Source organism: Odocoileus virginianus, unplaced genomic scaffold, assembly GCF_023699985.2.
Source record: "Odocoileus virginianus isolate 20LAN1187 ecotype Illinois unplaced genomic scaffold, Ovbor_1.2 Unplaced_Scaffold_3, whole genome shotgun sequence".
Taxonomy (NCBI): domain Eukaryota; kingdom Metazoa; phylum Chordata; class Mammalia; order Artiodactyla; family Cervidae; genus Odocoileus; species Odocoileus virginianus.
In genome coordinates this window covers 2,469,505-2,492,965 of record NW_027224265.1, presented here as the reverse complement: position 1 = coordinate 2,492,965, position 23,461 = coordinate 2,469,505, and the positions used below count along the sequence as shown (strand labels likewise).

The following is a 23,461-nucleotide window of genomic DNA, read 5'->3' as shown; positions in this document are numbered from 1 at the left end:
GGCTGGACTCCCACACTTATGCAGCACCTTGGTGGCTTTCCTGAGGCTCTAACACAGCCCAGCCCACCCTCTCAGAAGTCTGAGCCCAAGCTCTGTCTGTCCTTCAGCCAAAATTCTAATTTTTGATAATTCTAATCTGTTCCCTTAACTTTCTCAGTTCTAGGGACAGTCTGAAATCTTAGTGTTCCTTTTGTCAGATGTCTAGTTCCTGGATGATCATGATTTATATTAAATTCTCCTGTTAAAATTACTTGTATCACCTAAGTAGACTCTGAATAATATACTTCCCTACCTGCCACGGCTGTTTTCAAATGCTCAGTGAGCCTTCTGTCTTACTGTTAAAATAACCACTGATTTCATTACATGTGAAAAATATTGTATACTATGTACTTAATCCAAACACTGAAAAATACAGTTAAAGGAAAATGGACATGGTCCCCTCTCTCTCATAATTCCAAAGATATGAGTTTGAAAGGTAAACAAAAGCATTTCCATAAAATTTTTCTCTAAAGTTTTTCTGAAGTCCCAAAGCATCAAACTCTTTCCTACTTGTCTTTGGAAATCTTTTCATCACAGTAAATAAAAGTTACCTTTCTATCCTAAACTAGGAAAATGTTAATGTCAAATGGATGCTATCAATTGAAATATAATTATTTTTACATTTCTTTAACTCGATCTGCATTATAAATTTTCTTTTATATAGGTAGCAAAAAGAGAGCAAAAAATGATTAGATATTTAACAGGTTAATGTTCAATGGATATGAACTTGGGCAAACTCCAGGAGATAGTGAGGGACAGGGAGGCCTGGCAGGTTGCAGTCTATGGGGTCGCAAAGAGTCAGACACAGCATAGCAACTGAACAACAACAGGTTTCTGTTTTATTTTTGTAAAAAATCAATGGGTGCTAACCAGCTATTATTAGTCAGAAAGATGGTAGGTGTGAAAGCAGAAAAGACTTCAGTGTGGATGAGCCCTGGCTTTTAGCCTGATGCCCAAACAGCAGCTCAATCTTAGCCAGTAGCCACATCACAAGTTTTAAGAATCAAAAACCCCAGATGATGAAACAACACAACATATACAAGACCTGGACTTTTCCATAACTGACTTACCAAGAAGTACCAAATGATATGGATCTGGGGTCTAGAGCCACCTGCCTCATGAAAATCTGGCTTTTAACACTGTGTCACACATCCTTAGCAAACATGAGTATATGGACAAAAGCCCTTTCTAACGGAATCATAAAATTAAGTAAGGGACCTTGACTATTAGTGCTGATACCTTAAATACACCCAACTACTGATTGGCAAGCTGCATATGGAGCAAAAGTGTAAGGAAATGACCATCCCTCTGCCAAGATGATGATCTCACTACCAGGTTGGAGCTGCCAGGCCATTTCAGAGAATTCCCTAAAGAAATACGAGGACAGCACACAGCCTGGACAGAAAGTGCTTCTGGAATGATGGTGAGGACCTTGTCTGCCTTTTTTATGGAAAAATAACTGGGTGACATATCCTGAAAGAATACTTTAAGAATTTATCTTTAAAATACCTATCTTCTTTCCAATCAAGAACCAGATTTTCCTTGTTGATGAGAAGAAAGTCAAAATTTTTTTAAACCTAAGATTTATTCAAGACCTAAAAGAGAACTCAGAGAAAACTGTCTCCCCCAAAATTATTCTTTGCCAAAAGTTCTTGAAAATGTAGACTCTGTAACATGTTTTAATTATAGCTTCACTTTTATCACTGTCTTCTGAGAAAAACAAACCAAGGGTATGAATCTCTGATCACTAATCTTACCATGGGCTGAAAAAGAGAATATATTATTCACTCAATAAATATATTGATCACCTTTTACATGAGAGGCACTTATCTAAGCACTAGGTGAGCCTACCCAAGGGTATAAAGACAAATACTTTCTGATTTTCTTTCTCTTGTATTATTTACATAGCAACTGTTTTCCGTTTCTTGGTGTAGTGGTGGTTAGCTAGCAGGAGAAACAGACACGTAATGGTCAATAAAGAGCAAGTCACTATACTGAAAATAGTTGAAACACAGGCAGAGAGGAGGGTATAACTGAAGTAAACTCAGCTGACCTAAGTTTAACATTTTTTTCCTCAGTAAAGTCACTGTGTTACATTAGAACTAAATGTACATATTTCACTCACCGTTATTGCTTATATCCCACTCCATTCCTTAAATTCACTTATTCTTTTGCTGGACTCCATCCTTTTGTAGTTCTCTCAGCAAGAATCTGTAAGAGATAAATTCTATTAGATGTTGTCCTAAACTATTTATGGGCTTCCATGGTAGCTCAGATGGTAAAGAATCAGCCTTTATATGTAGGATACCCGGGTTTGATTCCTGGGTCAGGAAGATCCCCTGGAGAAGGAAATGGCAACCCACTCCAGTATTCTTGCCTGGGAAATCCCATGGAGAGAGGAGCCTGGCAGGCTACAGTTCATGGGGTCACAAAGAGTCAGACACAACTGAGAAACTAACACTAAAACTATTTCATCCTTACTTCTGAATGACAATTTTAGTGCCATACCATGCCTCAGGATGTGAATCCTTTCCCCTCAGCATTTAAAGAGTTTTATTCCACTGGCTTCAAGCATGCATTATCATACACATATGGAAAAAAAAAAACTACTGCACAATTGCACTCATCTCACATGCTAGCAGAGTAATGCTCAAAATCCTCCAAGTCAGGCTTCAAAAGTAAGTGAACTGTAAAATTCCAGATGTTCAAGCTGGATTTAGAAAAGGCAGAGGAACCAGAGGTCAAATTGCCAACATCTGTTGGATCATCGAAAAAGCAAGAGAGTTCCAGAAAAACACTTACTTCTGCTTTATTGACTATGCCAAAGCCTTTGACTGTGTGGATCACAACAAACTGTGGAAAATTCTTTGAGAGATGGGAATACCAGATGACCTGACCTGCTCCTGAGAAATCTGTATGCAGGTCAAGAAGCAACAGTTAGAACTGGACATGGAACAACAGACTGGTTCCAAATCGGGAAAGGAGTATGTCAAGGCTGCATATTGTCACCCTGCTTATTTAACTTATATGCAGAGTACATCATGCAAAATGCTGGGCTGGATGAAGCACAAGCTGGAATCAAGATTGCTGGGAGAAATATCAATAACCTCAGATATGCAGATGACACCACCCTTATGGCAGAAAGCAAAGAAGAACTAAAGAGTCTCTTGATGAAAGTGAAAGAGGAGAGTGAAAAAGTTGGCTTAAAACTCAACATTCAGAAAACTAAGATCATGGCATCTGGTCCCATCACTTCATGGCAAATAGATGGGGAAACAATGGAAACAGTGACAGATTTTATTTTGGGGGGCTCCAAAATCACTGCAGTTGGTGACTGCAGCCATGAAGTTAAAAGATGCTTACTCTTTGGAAGAAAAGCTATGACCAATCTAGACAGCATATTAAGAAACAGAGACATTACTTTGCCAACAAAGGTCTGTCTGATAGTCAAGGCTATGGTTTTTCCAGTGGTCATGTATGGATGTGAGAGTTGAACTATAAAGAAAGCTGAGTGCTGAAGAATTGATGCTTTTAAACTGTGGTGTTGGAGAACAGGGTGTCTGAACAGGGTGTTCTTGCCCTGTACAAAGGAATATGGCTAGGGGAGCAACTGGAGGCAAAACCTAGGCCCATGGGCTCCTCATCCAATCATGAAATTAATGGACAGTATGGACAGAAGGAAGTGTTTTCTATTTCACCCAAAAGTGTCATACAGCGTGGTAGTGTCACTCTACTGTATTTAGGGCAGACTGAATTTTTATTTACAATATTTACCACTCAGGTCACTATCTGAGGATCTAAGTCTTTCTTCGACTCAAGAAGACACTGTCTCATTTCTTAAAATCTAGCCTCTTTCCCAATGCCACGTTTCTTACTTTTGGAACATATATTAGGTATATGTTAGAATTTCTCAATCTATTTTATGATTTAGGTCTTTAATTTCATTTTCACTTTCTTCTCAAACTTTCAGAGTTTTGCTCTGGCCTTCAACTGATTATCACTTTGATTATGTTCATCGATTAAATAAAACATGACAGTAATTTTCAATTCCAGGTAATTTGTTCTGTTTTGTTTTCCCTATTCTTGAGTCACATCTGTCTGTAATTCATAATTACCTTTTCTTATTTTATAAATATTACTTATTCCTCTATCAGGCCTCCTAGGTGGCACAAGTGGTAAAGAACCTGTCTGCCAATGCATGAGATATAAGAGATACAGTTTCAATCCCTGAATCTGGAAGATCTCCTGGAGAAGGGCATGGCCACCCACTCCAGTATTCTTGCCTGGAGAATCCCATGGACAGGGATTGCACAGAGTCAGACATGACTGAAGCGACTTAGCATGCAAGCACACATGAATTCCTGTATCCCTTTTCAGATTTGAAAGACACTTGTTTTTAAAATCTGTTTTGGAAGATTGCCTTGATGTATGTGTTTCACTGCATGACAGTTCAGCTGCTTACTGAGTTTACCACCCACCTTTCATGAAGTTTTGTTTTCCTCTTCTTGGGTAAGACTCCTCTCTCCTTTTGCTCATTGTCATAGTGATGGAGCATTTAAATACTACATCCAAGTACTGGAGTGGGTAGCATTTCCCTTCTCCAGGGGATCCTCCCAACCCAGGAATCAAACCCAGGTCTCCCACATTGCAGGTGGAATCTTTACCAACTGAGCCACAGGGGAAGCTCCATATACTTTAAGTATATATTTAAAATATTTTGTTCAATATTGTTAGATTGAGGAAGGTGGATACTACATCACTCAACAACACCATTTTAATCAGAATATAGATTTCTAATGTATTATTTGTTAAACCAGGAGGTACTCAAAAATATGTTATCTATTTGCAAAGTTAGCATTCAGAACTTTTTCTGAAAGACCAATGTTTCAAATTACACAGTTCAGAGATCAGCAAGCTGTGGCCTAATCCAAACTGCTACTTCATTTTTAAGGATCATCAGTTGGCAATTGTTTTCACATTTTTGAGGAATTGTCCAAAAATAAAAAAAAAAAAAAGTTTGTGCACTAAAGACCATATTTTACCCTTTACAGAAAATGTTTGCTGACCCTGATATAGTCTATCTTTGATGCGAACCCAATGATTTTGTTCCCCGGTTGTTTTTTTAAAGACACAATTTAGAAGTTTAGTTTCACAGGAAAATTGAGTGGAAGGTACAGATATTGTCCATAGACTCCCCACCCCAACACAGGCATAGTCTCCCTCAATGTCAACATACTCACTGGAGTGGTGGACAAATGTATAGTGATACGCATTCATCGTCACAGGACTATACAGAGTAGTTTCACTTCCCTAAAAGTCTTCTGTGCTCTACCTATTCATCCCTCTCTTCCCACTGGGAGCCATTGATCTTTGTACTGTCTCCATAGTTTTGCCTTTTCCAGAATGTCTTATAGCTGGAATCCTACATTATGCAGCCTTTTCAGACTTGTTTATTTCACTTAGTAATATACCATTAGGGTTCTTCCATTTCTTTTCATGGCTTGATAGTTCATTTATTTGTAGCACTGAATAATATTCTATTGTAAGAACCACAATTTGTTTATCCATTCACTTTGGAAGGACCTCTGCTGCTGCTGCTGCTAAGTCGCTTCAGTCGTGTCCGACTCTGTGCGACCCCATAGACAGCAGCCCACCAGGCTCCCCCGTCCCTGGGATTCTCCAGGCAAGAGTACTGGAGTGGGTTGCCATTGCCTTCTCCAATGCATGAAAGTGAAAAGTGAAAGTGAAGTCACTCAGTCGTGTCTGACTCTTAGCGACCCCATGGACCTCAGCCTACCAGGCTCCTCCATCCATGGGATTTTCCAGGCAAGAGTACTGGAGTGGGTTGCCATTGCCTTCTCCAGAAGGACCTCTAGGTTGCTTCAAAGTTTCAGCAACTGTAAAACTTCTATGAACACCTGTGTGCAGGATTTTGTGTGGATATGTTTTCAACTCCTTTGGGTAAATACCAAGGAGTGTAATTGCTGAATCACACAGTATGAGTATATTTAGTTTTCTGTAAGAAACCAACAAACTGTCTTCCAAAGCTGCTGCACTATTTTGCATTCCCACCAGCAATGCATGATAATTCTGGTTGCTCTATGTCCTCTCCAGATTTAGGTGTCCAGCTTTAGGTTTTGGATTTTGACCATTTAACAGATGGGAAATGGTATCTCATTGTTTTAATAGGCATTTATTTCCCTGATGACATATGATGTTGAATATTTTTTTCACATACTTAGTTGACATCTGTTCCTTCTTTGGTAAGGTATTTATTAAAATCTTTGGCCTTTTTAAAAATCAGATTGTTGGATCTTACTGTTCAATTTTAAAATACTTTGTATGTTATGGGTGGCTTCCCAGGTGGAACAGTGGTAAAAAATCCACCTGCCAATGAAGGAGATCCAAGAGATGTGGGTTTGAAACCTGGGTTGGGAAGATCCCTTGAAGTAGGAAATGGCAGCCCACTCCAGTATTCTTGCCTGGAAAATTCCACAGATAGAGGAGCCTGGCAGCTACAGTCCAGAAGGTCGCAGAGTGTCAGACATGACCAAGTGACTGAGCAGAGATATTTTGGATAATATTTGTTTATCAGACATGTGTTTTGCAGATATTTTCTCCTGGTTTGTGGCTTATCTTTTCATTCTCTTCATAGTGTCTTTCACAGAGCAGGAAAAAAAATTTAATTTCAATTTATCAATTCTTTATGAATTGTCCTTTGATATTATATCTAAACCTTAAGGTCATCTAGATTTTCATAAGTTATCTCTAGGATATTTATAGTTTTTCATTTTACATTTAGGTCTATGATCCATTTTAAATTAATTTTGTGAGGGATGTAAGGACACATCTAGATTTATTTTTTGCCTGTGGATGTCCAGTTGTTCTAGTACCTTTTAGTTTCTGTAAGACACAACTTCTCAAAGCTGCTGCATTTTTGCATTCCACACAATGCATAGATCTGGTATGCTCTATGACCTCTCAGTTTAGGTGTCAGCTTTAGGTTTTGGATTTTGACATTTACAATGGAATGGTCTCATTGTTTAATATGTCATTTATTTCCAGATGACATATGATTTGAATATTTTTTTAATCTAAGTGACACTGTCATTCTGGTAAGAGGTATTTATAAAATCTTTGCCTTTATAAAACAGAAAATTGGATCTTAATGTTCAACTTTTTGAATACTGTGTAAGTGTAGGGTGGCTTCAGGTGGATCAGTGAGAAAATCCACTGCCAATGAAGGAACAGAATATCTGGGTTGAAACACGGGTTGGAAAGCCACTTGAGTTAGGAATGGACAGCCATCCGTATCTTGCCTGGGAAAATCCACAGATGGGACCTGGCAGTACGAGTCCAGGAGGTCGCAGAGTGGGAGACATACAAGTGACTGGAGATAGTTGTTCTAGTACCTTTTGTTGCAAGACTGTCTTTTCTCCATTATATTACCCTTACTCTTTTGTAAAAGATCAGTTGACTGAATTTACAGCGGGGGCTATTTCTGGGCTCTCTATTATGTTCAATTGATCTATTTGTCAATTCTTTCACCAATATCACACTTTCTCAATCACTGTAGCTTATAGGAAATTCTTGAAGCCAGGTAATGTCAGTCCTCCAACTTTGATCTTTTCCTTCAATATTGTGTTGACTATTGTGGGTCTTTTACCTTTCTGTATAAGCTTTAGAATCAGTTTGTCAATATCCACAAAATAACTTGCTGGGATTTTTATTAGAATTGCATTGAATCCAAAAATCAAGTTAGGAAGAACTGACATATTCACAATACTGAGTTTTCCTATCAATAAGCATTGATTCTTTCTAAATTTATTCTTTTATTTCTTTCATCAGAGTTTTTTAGTTTTCTTCATACAGATATTGCAGATATTTTATTGTATTATTTCTAATTATATACATAGAATATATTACAATATAATAATAGAATAAAATATAAAATATAATAATTTCTAAATACTTATTTCTAAGTATTTAATGTTGGGGGGAGCTAAGGTATATGGTATTTAGTTTTTAATTTCAAATTCGACTTGTTCACTGCAGGTATACAGAAAAGCAATTTACTTTTGTATATCAACCTTGTATTCTATAGCCTTGCTCATTAATTTAGGTGTTGTAAATGGTTCTGGATATTCTTTATTAAATTGAGGAAGTTTTCCTCTTTTCCTTGTTTAATCAGAAATTTATTATGAGTTGATGTTGGATATTGTCTAAGTTTGTTCTGCATCTACTGATACCATCTTAATGATTTTATTTAAAAAATCTGGAGTGATGCTCAGGAATCTACCTTTTTCATTAGAACCTCAAATCATTCTGATTCCTCTGAGATACTCTGTTCTAAGGAGTTTATACATCATACTGGCTTTACGGACACTTTGAGATCTGCCAAATTAAATCTTCCCAAAATGATTACAACTGAGTCTAATGAGTTGAGCATTGTCATGGATTTCAGAGTTATGTGCTAATAGTCAAGCATTCCCTATATTACCTCAACCAAATACCATATATAGGTGCAGTCTCTTTTCTCTGACCAAAACTAAGGAACTAAGTTACTTTCTGTTTTTCATTTTTTCTCACACTGTTGAAATTTTAAACTATTTTCTTTTCTTGGTGTAGCAATAGCAGACTGAAGAGAGAAAGGGGAAGTTACTGGCCAAAACAAATGAGTCACTAAATCAAGAATGTTTGAAAAGCACAGACAGAGAGGAGAATCCCAGTTGAAGTGAATCCGTCAGACTTAACTTAACATTCCTTTCAATAAAATAGCTAAGTTCTATGTTAGAATTAAAAAGAACCAAAAGCTGCATTTGCCCAATTATAGTTTGGATAGCAGCCTAGTTAATAAACATGCTTCCAATTCTAGATGATGGAGCCCTGAAGCCTGTTTATTTCTCAGTCTAGGCATTAAAAACTCATGAAAATTTTCAGCTCAAACTGAAGTATTTCAGGGCAAATTTACAGCCCTTTTCTAACATAAAGGGGCAAGAAAGCTTCTCAAATTGCTTACAGAGCTAGTTTTCAAATATGTGAGGGCCATGGGTGACTCTTAGTTGGTGATGAGAAAACATCCTTAATGCCTTTCTCTCCTTGGAGGCAGGTTGGGGGGACAGGGTGCGTGTGTGTGCCAGGGGCAGGGACAGGGTGTGCGTGTGTCCCCCGACCCCCAGGAACTAACTGGTGCAGAAACACAGGTGGAAGTTTTCACATGCAGAGAGAGTGGCTCAAGGAAGGAATGTAAAAGACGGCCTCATAACAGTTTCCTATCTGGGGTTCTAATCTGATTTGTTGAAACGAATGCAGTGGCAGCACCTGACTATTTTTCCAAGCCTAGAGACAGCACGATCCCTTCCTGTCTTAGTCTCAGTCCATAATCATGATGAAAGTTTTTTGTGTTACAGAACGTAAGGAATATGTTTCACAATGAAGAAAGAAAAGTAACTCTCCTTTGCTATTCTTTATCTAGCTACCGATTTCTCTCTCATAGCTGAATATAAAGTATATTTTCCACTTTAAAAAATCACCTGTTAGAAATTTTGTTTTTATTCATTGTGGCGGAGAAGATAAAAAGTGATTAGAATTTCTATCCTGAGGCTGGGATCCTGGTTACAGCTGACAAGTCTGTATTCCAGTAGAAATAAACTCTTAAATGATTGTTGCCTCGCTGGTTTTCTATATGATGCAAACCGTTAACCTAGTTCTTCAGAAAAACAAATATTTCATTAGCTCTATCCAAGTTACATTCTTGGCAAAGCAAAACTGTCCTGCCACCAAACAAGGACATTTCTCCTTCTTCTCGGCTCTGGGTTATATGGAGGCAATAAGTAAAACTTCCCTCTGATCTTGGTTTCAAATGAAAAACAGGAGCCATGATGTCTGGTATCAGTCATTCGGAAATGATGATGCCACCTGTTGCTTGTTACCAAAGTCACAAGGCTATAGCCTATAAGTCGCTGATGATTTTACCAACTCCTTTTGATTACCATTGACGTTGCTCTTAATTTTTCCAGATAAACTTTGTGTGTGTGTTTCTGTGTTTGTTTTTGAGTGTTAGAGGACCGCAAAGCTCTCAGGTGGATCTTCACCTCATGCCAATGACAACTGGTGATTTTGGTGCCATTAGTCCGTTTTTATGATTCATCCTTGAAAGTAAGCATCTGAGGTGCGTGAGAGCCATGGACACCCCAGAGGAGCAGAGCCACGAGCACAGTCGTGTCCGACTCTTCGCGACACCAAGGACTGCAGCCCGCCAGGCTCCTCTGTCCATGGAGTTCTCCAGACAAGAATACTGGAGCGGGTTGCCATCTCCTTCTCCAGGGCATCTTGCAACTCAGGGACTGAATTCGTGTCTCCACAGTTACTGCGTTGCCAGCGGATTCTTCACCACTGCGCCACCGGTGGGGAATCCCTCATCTCTTCCTCAAGCATCATGGCTACTAGTACTAGCCCTCACTTCTGTCACCCTCGTTCCTTTCAGTCAAGTTCTAGTATCTGACCAAGTCATCAGAGGCTTTGAAATGACCATGCATTTTTTGATTCTCTGCCTAATAGCAAGAGTATAATAATATCTCTGGCTGCAGCAGAACTTAGTTTCATTACAATGTGTTCATTATTTCTACTTTTTAAAAAATTATCTAAGGCAGGGATCCCCAACCTCCAGGATCTAACGCCTGATGATCTGAGGTGGAGCTGATGTAATAATAGAAATAAAGTGCACAGTAAATGTAATGTGCTTGAATCATCCCGAAACCATCCCCCACTGCCAGATCCATGGAAAAACTGTCTTCCATGAAACTGGTCCCTGCTGCCAAAAAGGTTGGGGGCCACTGATATAAGGCAAGGATGAACAGACTACTGCCCACAGGCCAAATTCAGGCCACCACCTATCTATGTAAACCGCTCTACTGGAACACAACCACCCTCATTCTTTACACGTTTTCCTAGAGCTGTTTTCTTGTGACAATAGCAGAGTTGAGTAATTGCAATAGAGACCATACAGTAAACAAAACTGAAAATATTTACTCTGCCTTTATAAAAAATGTTGGCAGACTCCTGGTTAAGGGTACTGACACTATTTAAGGTTTTCTCTTACTTTCCAGGTGACCTTTCGACAACTCAGTTTTCTCATCTGTAAACGGGGACAGAAACAGACCTCACTCACAGGAGTGTGAGGAACTAGGTGCTGCATGGAAATATTCAGTAAATGTTAGTATTGTTGGAATTTGCTGTCTTATTTAAAGTTACCAATTTGAACTATTTTTTGTGAATCTGTTCATGCAGAGAATAAGAGCTTTCAAATCTGGGTTCAATCCATATAGCACAGGTTATTATTTATACTCTATTAAGCAAGTTACTGGAGAAGGCAATGGCACCCCACTCCAGTACTCTTACCTGGAAAATCTCATGGATGGAGGAACCTGGTAGGCTGTGGTCCATGGGGTCACTAAGAGTCAGACACGACTGAGCGACTTCACTTTCACTTTTCACTTTCACACATTGGAGAAGGAAATGGCAACCCCACTCCAGTGTTCTTGCCTGGAGAGTCCCAGGGACGGCGGAGCCTGGTGGGCTGCCGTCTATGGGGTCGCACAGTTGGACATGACTGAAGCGACTTAGCAGCAGCAGCAAGCAAGTTACTGTACCTTTATTATTCCATGTATATCATAGGAATAATAAAAACTATCACAGAGGGTGGTCATACACATGGCAAATGTCCCCTTCCAATGTCTCCCGATGTCCAACTAAAAAGACAGCAAACAAGTAAAAAGCCCAAATTCTACCAAGTCAGAGTGTTGGTAAAAACATGAAGCAAGTGAGAAATGCCAAGAACTATTAGCAAGCCAGAAAGCAGAGCCTTAAGAGTGAACTGGTTACAGATCTGAAAGCGACACGTGTACCCCAATGTTCATTGCAGCACTGTTTATAATAGCCAGGACATGGAAGCAACCTAGATGCCCATCAGCAGACGAGTGGATGAGGAAGCTGTGGTACATATACACCATGGAATATTACTCAGCCATTAAAAAGAATTCATTTGAATCAGTTCTAATGAGATGGGTGTAACTGGAGCCCATTATACAGAGTGAAGTAAGCCAGAAAGATAAAGACCATTGCAGTATACTAACACATATATATGGAATTTGGAAAGATGGTAACGATAACCCTATATGCAAAACAGAAAAAGAGACTCAGATGTATAGAACAGACTTTTGGACTTTGCGGGAGAAGGCAAGGGTGGGATGTTTCAAGAGAACAGCATCGAAGCATGTATATTATCTAGGGTGAAACAGATCACCAGCCCAGGTTGGATGCATAAGACAAATGCTCGGGCCTGGTGCACTGGGAAGACCCAGAGGGATCGGGTGGAGAGGGAGGTGGGAGGGGGGACCAGGATGGGGAATACATGTAAATCCATGGCTAATTCATTTCAATGTATGGCAAAAACCACTGCAATGTTGTAAAGTAATTAGCCTCCAACTAATAAAAATAAATAAAAAAAAATAACATTTGATACCAAACTGAAAAGAAAAAGAAAAAGAGTGAACTGGTTAGAGAAAGCTGCAAGCTGAATGTGGACAGTGTGAAGAAGTCAAAGTCACTCAGTCCTGTCTGACTTTTTGTGACCCCATGGACTGTAGCCCACAGGCTCCTCTGTCCATGGGGATTCTCCAGGCAAGGATACTGGAGTGGGTTGCCATGCCCTTCTCCAGGGGATCTTCTGGACCCAGGAATTGAACAGGGGTCTCCCACATTGACGGCAGATTCTATACTACCTGAGCTACCAAGGAAGCCCAAAAAATGTAGGCAGTGGCAGAAGATAAAAAGAAGCCAAGCCACACACTGCAAGAACATTAAAGGGCTAAGGAAAGGGAGGAACAAAGGATCTCAAAGGTAGATGGTGTCTGTCCAAGAAGCAAGTTAGGGCACCATTTCACCTCTCCTATTCTGTCCTAAGACTGAAGTCTGGAACGACTGACAAAGAGGGACTCTGACCTCAGCATACAGCAGTGATTTTCACAAGGAGAGGCTGTCATGCTGAAAACAGGGGGATTAAGTACAAGTGTACACGTACCTGGTAAGAGTCTCACCCTCCTTTCCTCCTTGGCTCTGAGAAACGTCGATGGCAGTCTTAGTTCCCTGGGAGGAGAGCAAGAACTTCTCTGTAGAGAAACGTCCTGACTCATGAAACATAGGGGGGTATGATTGCACATCGTTATGCTGCTGCGTGGCTCAGCAACCAACCAAACCTCCAGTGGGATGCCTAGTACCTTGTGCTCAAGTAAGAACAAATATGAAATGCCCAAAGACGCTGAAATAAAATGTCTCATACCAACACCACCAAGACAGACAAAAGTTAAATAGCATGGTAGAAACAACATTTCAAAGAAACAAAGACCCTAAGCTACAAGAGAAGACTCCAAAACTACTCTTAATTAGTATACTTGGCAAGAAAAGAAAAATACTTATACCTATCAAAGACCCAGAAATAGCAAAATGCAAGCCTCCAAAGCAATGAATAGCATTTAAAGTGTTCATTGTGCGTGTAAGAACAGCTCATGAACTCAGAACTTTCAAATTAAAAACTGATATAAAGCTCAGTGGGATGATGCCACAGAATGACTTATAATGTGAAAATGAGGACTTTTGGGTATTACAATGGGTATCTCCAGACAGCAGGGAATTTGGTGAGAAGGTGCCAACTTTAAAAGGTGACTTAAGTTTCTTTTATGACTATCAGAGGCATTTACAAGAAATAGCTTAAGTTTCACTTATGTTCGTGAAACGAGCTAGATTTAGTTTTGCTTACATGACTTAAATAGTATCATCTGGTCAGGGAATACTCAAGTCCCATCTCTGTTTTGTATTTATATTTAATCTTAGCATACCCATTAAGATAAAATAGTATGCTATTAAGAAAAAAAGACATAGGTATGAAAATAATAGTTCCTAGAAACTAAATATATGATGGAAAAACATTTAAAATTAAAAGAACACCAGCTATACTTTAATAAAAATTTAAAAATCAAAAGAAGTATTGGAAAATAAGAAAAATTTATAGGACAGAAAAAAACCAAAATAATTATGAAAAATTTAAGGGAAGAATCAGAATTAGAAGATGGATTAAGAAAGTCATCACCTGATGAGGTGTCTGAGGGAAAATAACAGAGAATTGAAAGGAGGAAAATTCAAATGAAATAATACTTGGAAATTTCCCGGAGTGAAATGGAAGAGCTATCAAATCCCTAGCCAGATGAATGAAGAAAGTCTTATGCTGAGTGAGACACAACACGATGAAATTTCAGAACACCAGAGACAAAGGAAATCCTTGACACTCCTGGTGAACAGTAAGACCATCAGTGATAAGCAGACAGATGACCAAGGCTGATGGAAGATCATAACAACAGACTTCTCAACAACAGTTTATTGTTGTTGTTGAGTCACTAAATCCCGTCCAACTCTCTTGCAACCCCATGGACTACAGTCCGCCAGGCTTCTCTGTCCGCAGGATTTCCCAGGCAAGAATACTGGAGCGGGTTGCCGTTTTCTCCTCCAGGGGATCTTCCCAACAGAGAGATGGAACTTGTGTCTCCTGCTTGGGAGAGGGGGCCTTTACCACTGAGCCACCAACAATGCTGGGAGCTAAACGGAAATGAAGACATGCTTCCAACATCTTGGAGGAAATGGATTTTTAACCAGAATTCTCTCCTTAGACAAACTGTCATCTAAATGCAAGGATAAAGACATTTCAGGAATTCAAATTTAAAAACACAAAACCAAAGCAAACTTCCCCTAAGTTCTTTCTTGGCAAACTTATTGGAGGACATGACACATAAGAAAAAAATAAAAAGAAGAAACAATAGAAGAGGGTGATGTGCTTTCAGGAGCACTCTGGTTAGAAGATGGGGGTTGCAGAACAGATTTTAAATTTTCCTGAATTACCCCTAAAGAAAAATCCAATAGAATAAATGAAACAGAAACTAACTAATGGACAAAAGCTACAATAAACCCCACAATGCATCTTCCAACATCAAGAAATATGAATGGGTGGGGAAGGACCACTGAAGTAGCACAACCTGAGTTTTATAAACAGTGATGTGGGATGAAACATACTGGAAAGTGAGGTGAGGTGGGTGAGACACAGGAATTTCTAATTGCCTTGAGAACTAGAAGAACCAAACACTAAAAGTTTCCATTTGTTTCCTAGTCTAAAATTTGTTAATAACGTTCTCTCCTTCCTCCTATCCCTTAGCACCTAATTCAAAGGAATATCCTTTTACTCTCAGGAATGCTTCAAAGGCAGTTATTAGGCTTATGCTACTTTTTGATACTTACCCACTTGTCTCCCATCATTAATAAATTATATTATCTACATTGTTAGAGCACAAGACTTTAAAAAAACTGCTATAATCCCATAACTTGAGAACATTCATGTAATTTACAAAATCAAAAAGTTCTGAGGGACTTCTCTGGTAGTTCAGTGGCTAAGACTCTGAACTCTCAATGCTGGGGACCTGGGTTCAATTCAGTTTTGTAAAAGATGCCAGGTCATTCCTATGGGTAGCCAGTGTTGAGATCTACTGTTCTAGAAAGATGGACAGGCTGATCAATACACATTGGAACCGTATAGTAGATCTGACCTTTGACATCATCCTTGTATATTGAAAGAAGTTAGCACTTAATGGATGAAAAGTTGGAATTTTAAGGAATTACATTTCATCTCCTTTATTTTCTATGAAATTAAAGGTAAAACCTTCTACTGAGAGTGAAAACAGTAAAATTTAAGGAAGAGATTGTTTATCCCAACAACTGGGAGACAGTTGATCCCTGTATATTTTCTGTATGATTTGAGGACCCAGATGAAGTAAGTAAGAAACCTTGAATCTGTAGCAGCAATGATTTGTATCTGTGTTTGACTTTCTTCATAGATGGAGAGGAGTGTGTGTTTTATCCTGTTAACAACTTGTGAATTCCTCTGACTTTTGTTTTTAACTCTGAGTCCATGATGTGGTGTTAGTAATGTTAATCTGTGCAGACTCAATAAGTGGTATAAAAGATCTGGAATTCAGTGCTAGTTCCAGCCCACTACCTAAATCCCCATTGTCGAATTTAGTTCTGACAGGCATTGCCTCTTCTTGGTTTCATACATCTTTAAAATACTTCTGACTGAGATGGGGGCTTTTAATTAAACAACTGAATTTGATATCACTTTGATTCCTTGAGATAAGACATCTTCATTTTGTTCTAACATGCCTCTCAGCATGTAAATGTTGGGGCTGGGTAACCAGTGTGTTGGGTAACACAGGAAAGATGAATATCACTTAAGAAAAGAGCCTAATGTTTTCTTTCCTAAACTGTCCTCAAGAGATAAATATAAGAAGACTTAATTTTCTGAAAGTCATCCTAACAGAGAGACAGTGTATTAGGAATGTTCCTGTTTGCCTTTCTTTCAATGACAAGGAAAAACTCTTACAATGATTTTTTAAAAAGTTGAGGGTGGGAGGGTAGACAATAATGTTTCCAAACACCATCTAAATTAAAAGGCTTAAGATGTTGAAAATCAAGTAACATACATCAACTGAGAATTCATAGATCTTTCTGTAAAGAGAGTGCAATACATTAGGTATGGATATAGAAAGTTGGCTGACAATTCATGGTCATAGAAAGCATATGTGCAATGGCCAAAATCATGTAACTGTATTAAGTGATTTTCAGTTCTTCCTTTTACACATGAGGAGACCAAGTCCTAGGAAAGAAAAACCTTGTCCAAGGCAGTTTATTCATCAGGAAAAAATGCCCCGATAGCAATTTTTTCTACTGACACCATGAGGCGGTAAGAAAGTGAAGAACATGAACTCTGTAAGTTCAGAGAACAGTTGTTATGAGAGATCTCCTCATAGTCCAGTGTTTTCTCTGTCTCAGTACAAAGCAGGGACCAGTTACAAGACAGCAAGGTACAAAGACAGCTGTACCTTGCCTCAGCTCCCATCAAGAACAGCTATAGGATCCACTGTAGATGCCCACTAACTATGTGCCCAGTAAAGCAAAAAGTCTAAAAATAGAGAGGGATGTGATAAATACATCCTGGATCTGAATGGGCATGGGTGTGACATTCTAAGTGAGAAATATGGACAAAACGATTCAAAATCAGAAAGAGGAACTCTGATTTTTGCTGGCTAGTCAGCAGATTTGGCTTGGCTGGAATGGAGACTTCTGGTTAAGGAATGACGGAAGGTGACAGACTCCAGTCCTATGTAAATTCTTGAGTCCGTGACCTCCTCACTCTGCTCTGTGGGCAAATAAGATGCAGGAGCGTTGCAGTGGTGGAAACTATGGCGAAGAAGGGCGGGCAGGGCTGCTCTGCTCATGCGGGGGACAGGCTGGGCTCAGGAGGGGAGGTGGGGGGACAGCCCAGGAGCCCCGGAGGTGGTGCTGGGAGGGTCTGGAAGGGCGAGGATGGTGAGGGTGGTAAAGGAAAGAAGCTACTTCAGGGAAAGTCACAGGACCACGTGGTCGTGAAGAAAACATGGGGTGGAAAGGAAGGAAAGAGAGGTAGAGAGGGGATTTGAAGAATCCAGGCCTGTGCTAGTGAAGAAATTTGGTGTTGCAGACAGAAATGATGAATTTAAGACCTACTTCTGAAGGAAAAAAAACTAAAATTTAGACACATTGAAATAAGGTATATCTTAAAAATTCAAATGGAAACAGTCAGTGAAGGGATGGAGATTAGAACTAATACTAGAAGACAGGGCAAAGTCTTAAGAGCTGTAGATACGGAAGTTCATGTATTTGAAGCCCACACATGAAGTCACAGAAATAAGTATCTTGGTTGGGCTGGTTAGCAAATACATCAAGTTTTTTCTTGTTTAAGATTGAATTTAAGTAGTCTTTCAGGGTTGTCTACTTTGTTTAAAAAAAAAAAAAAAGACAATAGGAGAAGAAAACAAACCCAGCTAATTAGCAATTTCTATGAACTTTGAGTTTGAGGTCTTTCCTTGAATGAAACTAAAGATCAGTCACAGTAGGAAATTGAAAATTTAGCATTATCTAGCACATTAACAATTGTAATTTTGAAAAATAAAAGGATAAATCTGTCTTTTTCACACCCTCCCCTATCTAATTATAGTAGGAAGCAGATGTCTTTGGAAAGGACTGACTTAGGTAATTTTTTTTTAAAGGCTGTAAGTATCAGTTGTGGTTTCTAATGCTATATACTCTTAGAGCAGCTTGGATCTGAACATTTTAAATTAGAAATAAAATATTGAGAAAGAAATACTATTTTTAAAATAGAGACTATCCTTAAGTGAGTTATATTTATTCTTCATTTCATTAAGATTTAAATAAGTCACCATAAGTGTGTTTAGGGGAGATTTCTTTCCCCAAAAATCTTCTGAAAGATCTTTAGTCTAGGGATACATTCTGCTTAATGTTCCATTTACAGTTGTGATGATTCTACCATTTTATTCTCCTATACCACCTACAGTGACCAAGGCTCATTCCTTTTAATTCACATTTCTACTCATTTTTATAGATTATTTAATACTGCATAATAATTAGGCAATTAGGCCACAACCCAGTGCACTCTAAGCAGCATGGGAATGATCCAAAAAAATACAAAATGAAGTCAATGTAACATAAAAAGGACTGTGCAGTGTAGAAAGAAATCAGATTACTGGTAAATACTTCGGTGTCATGAGGAGCCACTGCAAAGTCATTTAGCCAATATTTCCCATATTGTGTGATTTTAACCAGACTATTCTCAAATATGTTTAAATATATATATATATACTTTTTTTTTTTTTTTTTTTTTTTTTTAAGAGAAAAACCTTACATTTAAGTGCATGTCCTACTGGCTCTTTGTGTTACACACACAACAACCAAAACTCAGTCAGTTTTACCTATACACAGTGTTTCACTAATAGACAGGCATGGCCTACTGAACTCTTTGACAGAAACTGTAGAATCCTTCCCTTCTTTTGCCTTCCTTTTGGCTTACTTCTTCCTACTATTCCTCAGCCGGCTGGCCAGAGGCTATATCCCTCTCAGTTCTCCTCATTCTCAAAGAACTCAGCACAATGCTTTCAAACTGAGTCTTTTATGCAACACTGGCTTGAGGCGATGCCTACAAAGTTTTGGGATTTACACTAATAAGGAAATAGCAGGTTATGCTATGGTAACACATTGACCTCAAAATCTCAGGGGACTAACACAACAATATATACGTCTTTCTCCTTCTTCCTGTCTAAAACTGGTAAGCCCACAGTGTGTTCCATGAAGGCACTCAGGGTTTTGGAGGCTCCAATATCAGATGACACTGCCATTTCAAAAAATGTACACTGTGAGAGAGAACATGAAGAACTGTCAACCGCATTTTCACTTCTACTCACTTGGCAAAGTTGTCTAGGAAACCCAGGGGGAGAAAAAGAACTGCTGGACACTAAGAACTGTCTTTACACCCTGAGAAGTTACCTCTTTTAGAGGCAGCACCATGAGCACAAAAAATTACTAGACTTGGTGACAAGAAACCTGTATAATTTTGGACAGGATAATTCCATTTTCCTGGGCTTTAACTTGCAAAATGAGAAATTTAGGGGAAGAGGAACATTAGGATGTTAGAAACTCATATCTTATCACAGAAGGCTCAAGGCTTTAGGTGGTAAGTTTCATCACATTGTAAGAATTTTCTTCCAATATTAAACAAAAGAGGTCTTAATACTAAAATAGATTTGTTGCTATTGTTCTGTCGTCAAGTCATGTCCGATTCGTTGTGACCCCATGGACTGTAGCATGCCAGGCTCCTCCACTATCCCCAGAGTTTACTCAAATTCATGGTAGACATTAAATCCAAAGAGCCAAAAAACTTAAAAGTCTCTTCCCTCCTTCCTTCACTGTCCAGAGCATCTTCCACCCAGCAAAACAGCCTTGCATGGTGGGGTTAAAACAGAATGGCTTTCCTTTGCTATTAAGTTGGAATTCCTCTGTCAAACAAGGAAGCTTCCAGAGTTTGAACCCAGTTGGAGGTAATAAATATCTCTTTCTCATTTGATACATAATATCTGATATTTATGATTTTAATATCAAACAAGATATATAAAATAAGGATTCTTCAGATTTTTTGGATGGAAACTGAGTATCATAAAACACTGGGAATGCACAATGACAAGATCTGCTACATCTCTCAGAATAAAAAGGAAAGGGAGCTCCATTAATGCTATTTCACTTGGTAACTTTTCTAAACTTCTTACCATATCTGCTACCAGTATACGAATATGGGTAAAGTACTATATTACAAAATGACTGCACTTGATGGGAAAGATCTAGAAAATTGTTTTAATTTGGGGGTTTATAAAATATTTAAGAATACTCTTTCTCTGAAGCACAATTATCTAGGCTGTTGCTTGACTCTCACAATATGGACAAAGCCTGTGTCCAATGAAACAAATTTTGTCATGCAATGATTTCTACCTTAATTTGAATTATACCAGGACTACAGGGGCCATGGCTACTAGGAGGAAATATAATCAGTAAGCTGTTACAATTATAAAGCTGTATACTATGCTTACAGTAGGGGTAATACCTTAAATCCAGTCTTGAATCCAGGTAAGAAGCAGAGACCGATGTCAGGTTTGGCCTGAAATTTAATGCCATGTAACAAGTCACTGACAGAGGAGCCTGGCGGGCTACAGACTATGGGGTCACAAAGAGTCAGACGCGACTGAGTGACTGAAAAACAAGAAGTCACCGCACAAGCAACGGTGTTCATGAATTAGCTAACAAATGGCAGATATACAGATTCCACAGATAAGAAACAAGTTATTGAATAAACCTTCTACAATTTCATTTCATGTTATTAATAATGAAATGATCCTTATAAAATAATTAAATAAACCAAAAGTGGGGAGGGAATATAAGGAAGATATATATATATATATATATATATATATATATATATATATATATATAATTACATTTCAGAATCTTCAAAAAGAGGGGAGTGGACTTTGGGAAGGAAGGAGTGAGGACTGGCAGACTCTATCCCAATAAAAACAATTTAACATGTGCAAATTTTTTAAAAAAATCATTAATCATTCATATTCTCTGGAAATTGCCCGAAGTGCATGTAACAAATGGATGAATATTCATTCAAGAAAATCTACTAAGTCTCAGTAGGGAGAGTGAGAGTCTGTGGCATCTGACCCATAACCCAGTCCATTACACCCATTTCCCCAGCTCCTGGGAAAGTCTACCCCAGGTTTGTGCAGCCAACGCAGGCACCCCCTCTTCCTCCAGCTCCCACTTTGAAATCATGGTTTCACTATGGGAAAAGGAGGCTTCTGCATTTCTCATCTCCCCTTCCTGCATGCCCCATGTTGCAAAAGTGCTACTCCAGGCAAATCCAAAAGGACTGGGTCTGTATTCCCCCACCCAGTTACAATGTACAGTGCAGGAGACTTACCTGCAGTGCTATCATCTGAGAATACTGGGCCCTGATCACCTGTGCCTCCACTCGCTCATAGGAGGAAAATTCCACACTGAGAGACGCAAAGTGAAAAGAAGCAAAACCAACAGAATTGTAGGGGAAAATAGGCAATTCAACAATGATAGCTGGAGACTTTAGTACCCCAATAATGGGTAGAACAAACTGGCAGAAGATTAACGGGAAACAGAAGACCTGAATAATTCTACAAACCAACTAGAACAAATCTCTCTAGAAAAACTCCACTGAACAGTAGAGTATACCTTCTTCTCAAGCACACAGAACATTCTCCAGAGTAGACAAAGTGCTAAGCCACAAAACAAATCAAAACACATTTAAAACAACTGAAATAACAGAATGCATGTTTTCAGCCCACAAAGGAGTTCAATTAGAAATCAGTAACTGAAGGAAATTTGGGAAATTGACAAATATCTGGAAGTTAAACACACTAACATCCTGCTGGTTAAAGAAGAGCAATAGAAAGGATTAGAAGAGGGTGCCATGGCAACTGTATGCTAACAAGTTAGATAACTTAGATGAAACTGACAAATTCCTAGAGAGACACAAAACTACCAAAACTGACTCAAGAAGAAACAGACAATCTTAGTAGGCAAATCATGAATACAAAGATTGAATCAATCATTTACAAACTTCCCACAAAGTCCAGGTCCCAGCTGGCCCACCAGTGAATTCCACTCAGTTTTCAAAAAAGAATGAATGCCAATCCTTTACAAATTCATTCAAAAAGTAGAAGAGGAAGGGACATTTCCCAGCTCATTTTATGATGCTAGTACTGCCCTGCTGGATAACATCACTGACTCAATGGACATGAATTTGGGCAAACTCTGGGAGACAGTGAAGGACAGAGAAGACTGGTGTGTGCTGTAGTACATGGGGTCACAAAGAGTTGGACAGCACTTCGTGACTGAGCAACTGCCCTGCTACAAAAGATATGACAAGAAATGAAAACTGTAAAATAATGCCACTCATGAATACAGAACAAAGATCCTAAACAAAATTGAAGTGAATTCCACAACATAGAAAAAGTGTTAGATACTAAGGGGGAATTACACCAGGAAGACTGGTTTAACATCTGAAAATCAATTGATATAATCACCATATTAATAGAATAGCAGGGAAAATTGTATAATCATCACAACAGAGACATAAAAAGTACTTTGAAAAATCCAATACTACTCATAATAGAAGTGCCCAACCAACTAGGAGTAGCTAAGTATTTACTTAAGCTGACTAAAGTATCTACAAAAAACCTTCAGGTAATATCATATTTTGTGCTAGAGAAGACTCTTGAGAGTCCCCTGGATTGCAAGAAGATCAAACCAGTCAATTCTAAAGGAAATCAATCCTGAATATTCACTGGAAGGACTGATGCTGAAGCTGAAGCTCCAGTACTTTGACCACCTGATGTGAAGAACTGACTCATTAAAAAAGACCCTGATGCTGGACAAGACTAGAGGCAGGAGCAAGAATGAAGGCAGGAGGAGAAGGGGACGACAGAGGATGAGATGGTTAGATGGCATCACTGACTGCGACTTGATGGACATGAGTTTGAGCAAGCTCCAGGAGTTGATGATGGACAGGGAAGCCTGGCGTGCTGCAGTCCATGGGGTTGCAAAGAGTCGGACACAACTCAGCAACTGAATGACAACAATATCATATTTAATGGTGAAAAAAATGAATGATTGCTTTCCCTTAACATCAAGAACAAGATAAGGATGTTTGTTCTCATCACTTCGGTTCTACATTGTACTAGAGGTTTTAATTACAGTAAACAACCAGCAAAAAGATATAAAAGATGTAGAATGAAAGGGACAGATGAAACTATTCATAGATAACATGATCTTATACATAGAAAATCCTCAGGAAGCAACTGAAATATTAAAACTAAGAAATTCAGCAAATCCTAGGGTAAATAAA

The 23,461-nt window shown here is 38.8% G+C and overlaps 1 protein-coding gene across 3 annotated transcripts in view; it reads right to left on the bottom strand.

The window, feature by feature from the left end:
* The window catches only part of KCNN2 (potassium calcium-activated channel subfamily N member 2), a 480,003-nt gene that overhangs the window by 324,588 nt on the left and 131,954 nt on the right, over positions 1-23,461 (bottom strand). For all 3 annotated transcript variants that reach the window (XM_070462358.1, XM_070462356.1, XM_070462357.1), the window contains one exon: positions 2,165-2,250. The gene's annotated coding sequence lies outside the window, so the exon portion shown is untranslated. The remainder of the gene's footprint in view (positions 1-2,164; positions 2,251-23,461) is intronic.